The sequence below is a fragment of the Triticum urartu genome, chromosome 6A (genome assembly GCF_056163025.1).
Source record: "Triticum urartu cultivar PI428250 chromosome 6A, HENAU_Tu73, whole genome shotgun sequence".
NCBI lineage: Eukaryota > Viridiplantae > Streptophyta > Magnoliopsida > Poales > Poaceae > Triticum > Triticum urartu.
In genome coordinates, this window is record NC_141878.1 from 17,699,033 (window position 1) to 17,709,486 (window position 10,454).

The following is a 10,454-nucleotide window of genomic DNA, read 5'->3' on the forward strand; positions in this document are numbered from 1 at the left end:
CTACTCCATTGTATGAAGGATGCAGGCCCGAGGATACCCGCCTGAAAGTAACGCTCATGGCTCTGGAGATGAAGGTAAAACACAAAATGATCGACGCATGCTTCGACGAGAACATGTCATTCTGGCACGAATGTCTTCCCAAGGGGAACAAGTGCCCAACCAGTTTCGAGGAGGCGAAAAAAATCATGTGTCCTCTGGATTTACCGCACGTGAAATACCATGTGTGCATGAACAATTGCATCATTTATCGGGACGAGCACGCGGAGTCTACCATATGTCCGGTGTGCGGCGTCACTCGATACAAGAAGAGGAAGAAAGCTCCTCGAAAAGTGATGTGGTACTTTCCGATCATTCCTCATCTGCAGCGGTATTTGGCGGACCCTAAGGTAGCAAAGCTCTTGCGTTGGCATGCGGATAGGGAGGAGAAGAAGCGAGAAGATGATGCAAATGATCCGGAGATAAATAAAAAAGACAAGATGCTGAGTCACCCAAAGGATGCGAGCCAGTGGCAAGCGTTGAACTTCGAACACCCAGAATTTGGGAAGGATCCAAGGAACATCGTGCTGGGCGCGAGCACCGATGGAGTCAATCCGTTTGGCAGCCAGAGAAGCACACATAGCACCTGGTCTGTGTTTGTGTGGATGTACAACCTTCCCCCTGGTTGTGCATGAAGAGGAAGTACATTCACATGAGTATGCTAATTGAAAGGCCGAAACAACCAGGGAATGACATCAATTTGTATCTGGGGCTGCTGAAAGAGGAGCTAGACACGTCGTGGAAAATGCCAGCCAATACGTGGGATGCCGCAGAGAAAGAATATTTCCCTATGAGAGCCGCACTGCTCACGACGGTGCACGACTATCTCGGTTACGGATATCTCGCGGGGCAAGTGGTCCACGGATTTTCTGGATGCGTCAGGTGCATGGATGACACAATGTATCGCCAGCTAGATAGAGATCCCGGGTTTTCGAAAACTGTGTTCATGGGACATCGAAGGTGGCTTCGCGAAGATGACCCGTGGAGGAAATGCAAGGATCTGTTCGATGGTGAAACCGAACCCCGAAGATGCCCGCGTACGAGGAGCAGCGAGGAAATAGACCAGCTGTTGAAAAATTGGAAAGATTGCCCACTGCCGAGAAAGAAGAAAAAGGCGCCAAAGCCGGGAAAGAAGCAAAAGGCGCTAGAGCCGCTGCTGAAGGTATGGAAAACGAGGTTTGTTTTCTGGGACTTGCCATACTGGAAGATCCACCGTGTGCCTCACTGCCTTGATGTCATGCATATCACGAAGAACGTGTGCGAGAGTCTGCTTGGTACCCTGCTCAACATGCCAGAGAGGACCAAAGATGGGCCGAAAGCAAGGGCAGACTTGAAATCAATGGGCATCAGGGAGGAGCTTCACGCTAATGATGATGATGATGAGGCAAAGCAGGACATGGAAAGTCGTCACAAAGGCAAAAAGGCCAAGAAGACCGGAAATGACTACCCTCCCGCGTGCTTCACTCTAAGTCAGGAGGAGATCGAGCAGTTTTTCACCTGCCTCGTAGGAGTAAAACTTCCTTACGGTTACGCGGGGAAGATAAGCAGATACCTAGACCCAGCGAAGCAGAAGTTCAGCGGGATGAAGTCTCACGATTGTCACGTGCTGATGACGCAGATACTTCCAGTTGCAATCCGTGGGATCATGGATGCGCACGTCCGTGAAACGCTATTTGGCCTATGCAACTTTTTCGACGTCATCTCTCGGAAGTCGGTTGGCGTGAGGCAACTCAGAAGGCTACAGGAAGAGATTGTGGTGATACTATGCGAGCTTGAGATGTACTTCCCGCCCGCATTCTTCGATGTTATGGTGCATCTGCTGGTCCATATCATGGAGGATATCATCCAACTCGGGCCGACGTTCCTACACAGCATGATGCCGTTCGAAAGGATGAATGGTGTCATCAAAGGATACGTTCGCAACATGTCACGTCCAGAGGGAAGCATAGCCAGGGGCTTTCTGACCGAAGAGTGCATCTCCTACTGCACGAATTATCTAGGCATCTAGGACCCCGTTGGTCTGCTCATCAACAGGCACCTCGGCAGGCTCGCTGGATGGGGTCACCGTGAGGGTCGCCGCGAAATGCATGTCGACTTCGAGGGTCGACTCGCCGACTTTGAAAGAGCAAACCTAGTCGCGCTACAACACATAGACGTGGTCGGTCCTTGGGTGGTAGAGCACAAAACCTTTATTGAGAAGACGTACAATGACCGAGGCCAACAGAGGACGGATGGAGATATAATCAAAGAGCACAACTCATGTTTCACGCGTTGGTTCAAGCAGAAGCTTCTGTCGTACCCTTTACATGAGGATTCTTCTGCGGAAGAACAACTCATATTCGCCTTGTCACAGGGCGCCGAGCACAACCTGATGACCTATGAGGCGTACGATAGCAACGGCTACACATTCTACACCGAGGACAAGGATATGAAGAGCGATGGTTATCAGAACTCCGGGGTAATGATGGAATCCTACACCGGTAACGATAAGGACAGATACTACAGAAGGATCGAGGAGATCTGGGAGCTGAGCTACGCTGGAGAGAAGGTCCCGATGTTCCGTGTCAGATGGGCCAAGAGCATCCTAAAATAAGACCGGTATTTCACCACCATGGTTATACCCGAAGCCAAATCCAAGACCGCGGGCGCAAACGTCACCGCGAAAAATGAGCCATGGGTACTGGCTTCCCAAGTGGACCAATGCTTCTTCATTACCGACCCGTCAAAGCCCAGTCATGTTGTCGTGAGGAGAGGCAAAAGGAAGATCATCGGAATGGATGGAGTAGCCAATGAGCAAGACTTTGACAAGTACGGCGACCCGAAGATCGAACATGACGACGACGATGAAGTAGCAGCATACATCACAAGAAGAAGCAGGACCACCCTACCTAAAGGACGTCCGTTCCACAGAAGAACTCCATTTGCGAAAAAGAAGGGCAAGAAGGTTGTGAACAGATAGCTAGCTAAGATCGATTGTATTTAAATCGTATCCTTCATTTCTCGATTGTATTTCATGGGCACTTTTTGAACTCATGAATGCTTTTAAATTTCATGGACACTCGATCTCGATCGCTATCCCACCTCGCCAGATCCGGTCCCCCTCGCCGTCGCCGACCCCCCGCACCCTCCCCCACTCCACCGCCGTCGACGACCCACCGCACCCTCCCCCGCTCCACCGGCCGCCGCCGCCGACCCCCGGCCCGCACCCTCCCCCACTCCACCGTCGCCGACGACCCACCGCACCCTCCCCCGCTCCACCGGCCGCCGCCGCCGACCCCCGGCCTGCACCCTCCCCCACTCCACCGTCGCCGACGACCCACCGCACCCTCCCCCGCTCCACCGGCCGCCGCCGACCCCCGGCCCGCACCCTCCCCCACTCCACCGCCGCCGCCGACCCCCCGCACCCTCCCCGGCCCGCTCCACAGTCACAAATGAATGCAACTAAAATTGCAAAAAAAAACAAATTTGATTATATTTTCAAATAACAAATTTGATGATATTTTCAAATAATAAATTTGATGATATTTTTAAAATATGATTACTGTTTTTATAAAAAAATATTACTGTTATGATTTAAACAAGTTTGAACATATTTAAACACAAATAAATATCAAAACAACATTTTAAATGCATAAAAACAAAAATTGGGGAGCCTGGGAATCGAACCCAGGACCTCCTAGTGTGTGTGCTGGGTGCTGACCAGTCGAGCTAGTGGGCGTGTTCTAATGGAGATAGTGTTAGGTGGAATATAACCTGACCAGTCGGGCTAGTAATTAAAACAAAATTCTAATGGCGCACCAGGGGGAGGTGCGCCATTGCTAACCCCCCCACTCACTAGTAGAAAATGGAGCTTTAAAACCGGTTCGTAAGGGCCTTTAGTGCCGGTTCCATAACCGGCACTAAAGGGTGGGCACTAAAGTCCCCCCCTTTAGTACCGGTTCGGCACGAACCGGCGCTAAAGTGCCACCACGTGGCGTGAGCTCGCGCCCTGGTATGGGGGACCTTTAGTACCGGTTGGTTACTAAAGGATTTTTTTATTTTGTTTTTGAAAATTTTGGAAATTTTTTTGATTTGTTTTTTCGATTTTTATTTTTTCGAAATTATTTGATGATTTAGTCTCTAATCACCTCTCTTAACTTCCCGGCCGGTCACCCATCCTCTCACTCCCCCAGCCTGAGCACGCTTAACTTCGGAGTTCTATCCCCCCTACATTCCAAGTCTGCACTTGTTGTTTTCCTGACAAATGTAAGCTGTCAATCCTATTAACCCTCAGCAGTTTAGCTTGAGCATTAGGTCACACGTTTCACCGTTTGAGTTTGAAACTATTATTCTAAAAGACAGTAATTATTTAGTAACACTAATATTTCTTGAATAAGTTTGACCATAGTTCGACCACAATTTGACCATAGTTTGACCAGATTTGACCAAAATTCAAAAAATTGAAATAATTATTTAGTAACACTAATATTCTTGAATAATTATGTAGTAACATTAATACTTCTTGAATAAGTAGTTTGACCAGATTTAACCATTTTTTTTAAAAAAACTGAAATTTGACCATATCTTTTTTTCCTTTTGGAATTTGAGGATTCTAAAAAAATTGCAAACAGGCCGTAGGCGGTCTCCATTTGATGCGGCTTTTCATGCTGAATTTTTTGATATATTATACGTTTTTTTCCGACATAGCCGTTTTACATTTTCCCTACACTTTTTGCAAAACATGTCCAAATTTAAGTTTTCAAATTTCCCTAACTAGTAGATGTAGTAATATAACTACCTCTCGAAGGATTTTATTTTTTGAAGCTTTTATCATTTTCTTTTGATTTTTTCAAAACTGAAATGGCCATACACGGGGGGGGGGGGGGGGGGGGGGGTAGAGTTTGAAAATTGCCCTATAGTGCCATTTTGTGTCTTCAACCGGGACTATAGGTTAAGACTCTTTAGTGCCGGTTGGTGACACAAACCGGTACTATAGGTTAGACCTTTAGTACCGGTTTGTGTCACAAACCGTCACTAAAGGGGCTTGTGGGGCCCTGGCCTGACGCCAGCCTGCCACCACCCCTTTAGTACCAGTTCGTGGCACGAACCGGTACTAAAGGTTCATTACGAACCGGCACTAATGCATAGCCATTCGAACCGGCACTAATGGTCACATTAGTGCCGGCTCAAATACAAACCGGGGCTAAAGGGCTGAACATTTGACCCTTTTTCTACTAGTGACTCCACCTATTCCCCTCGCACTGTGGCGTCCCTCCCTCCCTCGCCAGATCCTCCACTCGACCCCAACCGTACGCAGCCGCCCCCTTGCTCCGCCCCCTCCGTGCGCCGTGCCTACACGCCGTCGGCGCCGCCGCCACCGCTGTGGTCTTGCGTTGCCCTGATGCTGCCGCCCCGACCCCCGCGGGACTCCACCCCCACCGCCCCCGCGCCCCCGAATCATGGATCATGGAAAATTTTACCAATTCACCATGGCAAATTTAGTTGGTCATCTGACCGTTGGCAATTTGTTCCATGTATAACCATTGATTATGCCTTTGAGGCAGTTAGTTAACCTCTCACCTATGTTCATGCAGGGATATTATTCTTGGAAAAGCCACTGTTGGTGACGGAATAGAAAGATAAGCAGGTACCTATCTTCAGTCCCAATCTAACAGGGTAGTCCACGGATTCAAACTAGCTAAAGGAGATTCAAACTGCCAAACCTTTAGGTTAACAACTCAACACAAACCAATCCCTGAAGCAATAACTCAACACAAACCAAGTGCATTATTTTTGTGACTGTTTTCATGTTTGCAGAACCAATATTTTTGTGCCAACAATCAGTTTACTCCCTCATGCCAAGAACCACTCATTTTTCAGTTAACTCTTACAGTTCAGATCATATTTTGATTGTCAACAATAGTGTACTTTTAAGGCTTTTTCAGAGGCAATACTAGTGGATATTATGCCTTTTTACAGGCAATAATAGTGGAATTTTAGGCTTTTTTTGGAGGAGTGTGTTTCATGCTGGCCTACAGTGATGAATTAGTCAGAATTGTGTATGATTGTGCCTAAAGTAGATAAAGATACAGACAAAATAATTAGGGGAGCATGTGTGAATCTAAAGTATATTGTCAACTTCCAACATTTGCTCTGTTGTCCATGTGGTTGAAGCAATGAAGTTGAGTGTGTCATTCTTGCTATGGTCATGTAATAGAAATGCTCTGCCTTGCTAATTTTACCATGAGATTTGGGGTAATCAGCTAGTTCTGGTCAAAGAAAGTGGTTTTCCTGAGATATGCCTTGGTTAGAAAATGACGCATGATGGTTTGTTCAGAAGAGGAATAATCCCAGGATAGCACGTATCATGGGGTCAAACCTGGGACCCCTATTATAATTTGATTTTGATTATTAATTTTTCTGTGAGCAGATGAATTACAGTGTTTGTGTTGTAATGAAACTTGAGCTGAAATAGAACTTGACAGCCTGTAAAGTGAATATATGCAGTGAACAGAAATTGACAGGTTTTCTTGACTGAATTCAGTCCTGTACAGTGAATATATGCAGTCAATACACAGTCATTGTAATTTTTGGGAGTAACTTTTGGTGTCAAATCACTCAAGCAGTAACTGAATTTTCAAACTGAACTTGACACAATACTATTCAGTTAATTTGCTTGGACAGTAGTATGTATGCTCATCACTTTATGTATGGTGTTATGCCCTGTTATCTCTATTCAGTTGACTAATGAAGCACTAGGCTCATCCATGGTACAAGTTCACCTGTGAACACTTGAAATTAATCAGGACATCCCGTACTGATAGATGTAAATTGTGTCCAGTAGGCTTTGAAGCACCGGTTTTTCCTGTTTCTAACTCTGAATCTGATATAAACCATACTGTTGGCATAAGTGGTCTTTTGTATATGTGCTGATGCTTTGTTAATATAAAGCTATAGATGATGTTGTACTTGTGATGATTCTACTTGTGATCTTCTGAAATGACCCATTGGCGACTTCATTACGCGGGGATAATGATATTGCAGGTACCCGGAGAGGCCCTTGAGTTTGCTAGGATGTCGATTAACTTCCGTTCTGGCAAATTCGGGTACTCCATATGTCCTATTTTCAGCAAAGGTCATGCTGAAATTTTTCGTGAATTTTAGCATGACTTTGCTAAAAATAAAATAGGACATATGGGGTACTTGCGACTAATGCATGGGCCGGGGTATCTTAGTACTTAGTTAAGTAGGATCAATTGCCCCGCCATTCTTGCTGCATAGGTGGCAATACAGCCAAGTGATTAGTGCCAAGTGCTTAGGCCCAACCTAGGGTGCCTCGGCATCGATAAACCCTAAATGATGAAAACCTAACTTAGCATTTAGGGTGCCTCGGCGTCGACAAACCCTAAATGATGAAACCTTGGCTTCTATAGAGTGCCTCGGTGTCGATGAGAACCTAAATGATGTACGCTTAGGCTTTTAGGGTGCCTCGGCGTCGACAAACCCTAAATGATAAAAGCTTAGCTTTTAGGATGCCTCGGTGTCGACAAACCCTAAATGATGAGACCATGATCTTGTTCCTTGACAATAACCAACTTTTTGACCAAACTTTTTTCCTATTTAGAGCGAAACATGGCCCACAATGATGAGGCCGGCGGTTCGGGCGGCAAGCAATTCTGGGAGCTGTCCCAGGAGATGGAGGAACAACCTCACCACTATGAGGACGCCGCGGAAGACACCGATCCTGACTACACAACCACTAGTGGAGTCGGGGATGACACCACTGATGGCGCCGCCGAGGATGCCACCACTGATGATGGCGGCGCACGCACAGATGGCAGCCAACCGAAGAGGCAACGGAAGGACCGGCGCCCGAGCGTGCTCGGCACCGTCAGGGAGGAATTTACTGAAGTGAACTCCGACGGGCATCCGACGGCGCCGAAAGAAGTAGTCAAGGGGTACTCGGTTCAGCTCGGGTGCATTCTCCGGAGCACCGTCTCGATCAACACCGAGAACCTAAGGCATAAGGACCGAGGGAATTTGCACAGCCTCCTCTTCACGAAGCTGCACGAACGATACAAGTTCCCCACTGAGTTTGCAAACACACGCCTCTCAGGGAATAAAGTGAACAGTGCTGCCTTCATGAAGATGAGCACGGCCCTGTCTACTTGGAGAAGCACAGTGAAGGCAATGATTGATAAAGGTGATAGTTATGACAAGATCAAGGCGAAATATCCTTTGATGAGCGAAGATGACTACAAGGAGTTCAAGATCAAGTGCGAGAGCCCCGCAACCTCCGAATCAAGTCAGTGGGGGAAAGAAATGCGGCAGTTGAACTTAGGGGTCCACCAACTCGGTCCCGGCGGTTACAGAGTGGCGGAGCCTATATGGGACAAGGAGGACGCAGAGCGTGCCGAGCAAGGCCTACCGCCCCGCTTCGAGAAATACTGTGACAAGCAGACCAGGAACTTTCTCAGGGCCCGGTACAAGGAGGACCCGGTAACAAAGGAGCTTACCACGGATCCGAAGACCAAGGAGCTTGAGCTTGTTATGGTAAGGAATACATCCCCGCGTAATTAGATCCATATTGTTGCATTCTAATTAATCCCCAATATTTCTAAATGGTTCATGTTCCTTCCGCAGGACAAAGAAAGCAGTAGCGTGGGGTCGTCTCAGAGCTCCCCTTTTGACACCCCTTTGAATAGGGCGTTGAACGTAATGAAAAACAAGGATAAGCTCAGTAAGCCGACGTCAGCTGGTCATGTGGCCGGCAAAGGCTTGTCCACAAAATGGTCGTCATACTATACCGCTGGTGGGCGAAAGGAGAAAAAGACCAGCTCAGAAAGCCAGTCGCGCGAGGTTGAAGCACTCAAGGCACAAGTGGTGCGGATTCTGGAGCTTTTACAAGAGCAAGTGGAACAACAACTGCGAACGAAGCTCAACGCCATGGCGCCTATGTTGATTCATGGGCTGACGACGTGGATTGCGGGCGGCCAACAGGGGCCTTCCCCGGTTCCTAGCTTCATGGCCAGCAACTCGCACAGCACGCAGGCGGCGCCATTGGTGTCTGCGGCGGAGGCGGTATTCGTGTCTCCGGCGCCGGCACGGGCATTTGAGCTTAATGCACCCGGGTGTACGCCGGCCGGCACCTCGCCAGCGAGCGGCCCCTCCGTCAGTTGCACGCCCGCCGTTGGCGGTGCCTCGGCATTAGCCGAGCTCGACGGCATCATGGTAACTAAGCCTCTCGGTCGATGACTTCATCTCCTTGCCTTTGAATGGTCATCCCTGACGCCCTACATGTTTTCGCAGGGCGCCGCCGACGTTCCTTGCACTCTCCTGCACTTCGTGGGCGACGAGTTGGTCGATGTCGCCAAGGGCAGAATCGTTCAACCGGGCAACCCGGTGTTCCATGGTAACTCGATGCCACCCACGGTGTATAGGGTTGAAGTGGTTCGGGTGCTGCCAGGCTGCAATGAGCTGCTACCTCCGATTCGACCCGCTGGGGCCGACGAAGAAGATGAGATGACCCTCAGCGCCTGCGTAAGCTGGCCCCTGCTTTGGCTGAAGAGCCAGATTCGTTTGGGGGCGGGGGACACCACCCCATAGACAAGACCTCCAGTCGTGCCGGCGCCAAGCCATGGCAAGAACGCCGCAACGCTACCGGACATGCCGGACATCCCTATGGCACAGGATCCGGACATGCATATGGCACAGGATCCGGACGGCGACGACAACAACGATGGTACATTTACCAACGTCGATAAGTACATTACAGAACATGGGTACGGTGACGAGTTCTACGGGCCTCCTTCTCAAGAACCCAACCAAGACGACTGCGATCTAGCTGGTACGGCAGAGAAACCCACTTGCAACAGGTGTCGTCTGGCGTTCAGTTCTTAGGAGACGCCCTAGAGGCAATAATATTGGATATGATGCATACCATGATGTCTCTTATCAAATTACCACAATAGTTTATGGGTTAGGCATTAGAGACAACCACATTCACTTTAAATAGGGCACCACGTAATTCCGATGAGATGACACCGTATGAACTATGGTTTAGAGAAACCTAAGCTGTCATTTCTTAAAAGTTTGGGACTGCGACGCTTATGTGAAAAAGTTTCAGGCTGATAACCTCGAACCTAAAGCGGATAAATGCATCTTCATAGGACACCCGAAACAGTTGGGTATACCTCCTGTCTTCGGGTGTCCTATGAAGATGCATTTATCCGCTTTAGGTTCGAGCTTATCAGCCTGAAACTTTTTCACATAAGCGTCGCAGTCCCAAACTTTTAAGAAATGACAGCTTAGGTTTCTCTAAACCATAGTTCATACGGTGTCATCTCATCGGAATTACGTGGTGCCCTATTTAAAGTGAATGTGGTTGTCTCTAATGCCTAACCCATAAACTATTGTGGTAATTTGATAAGAGACATCAT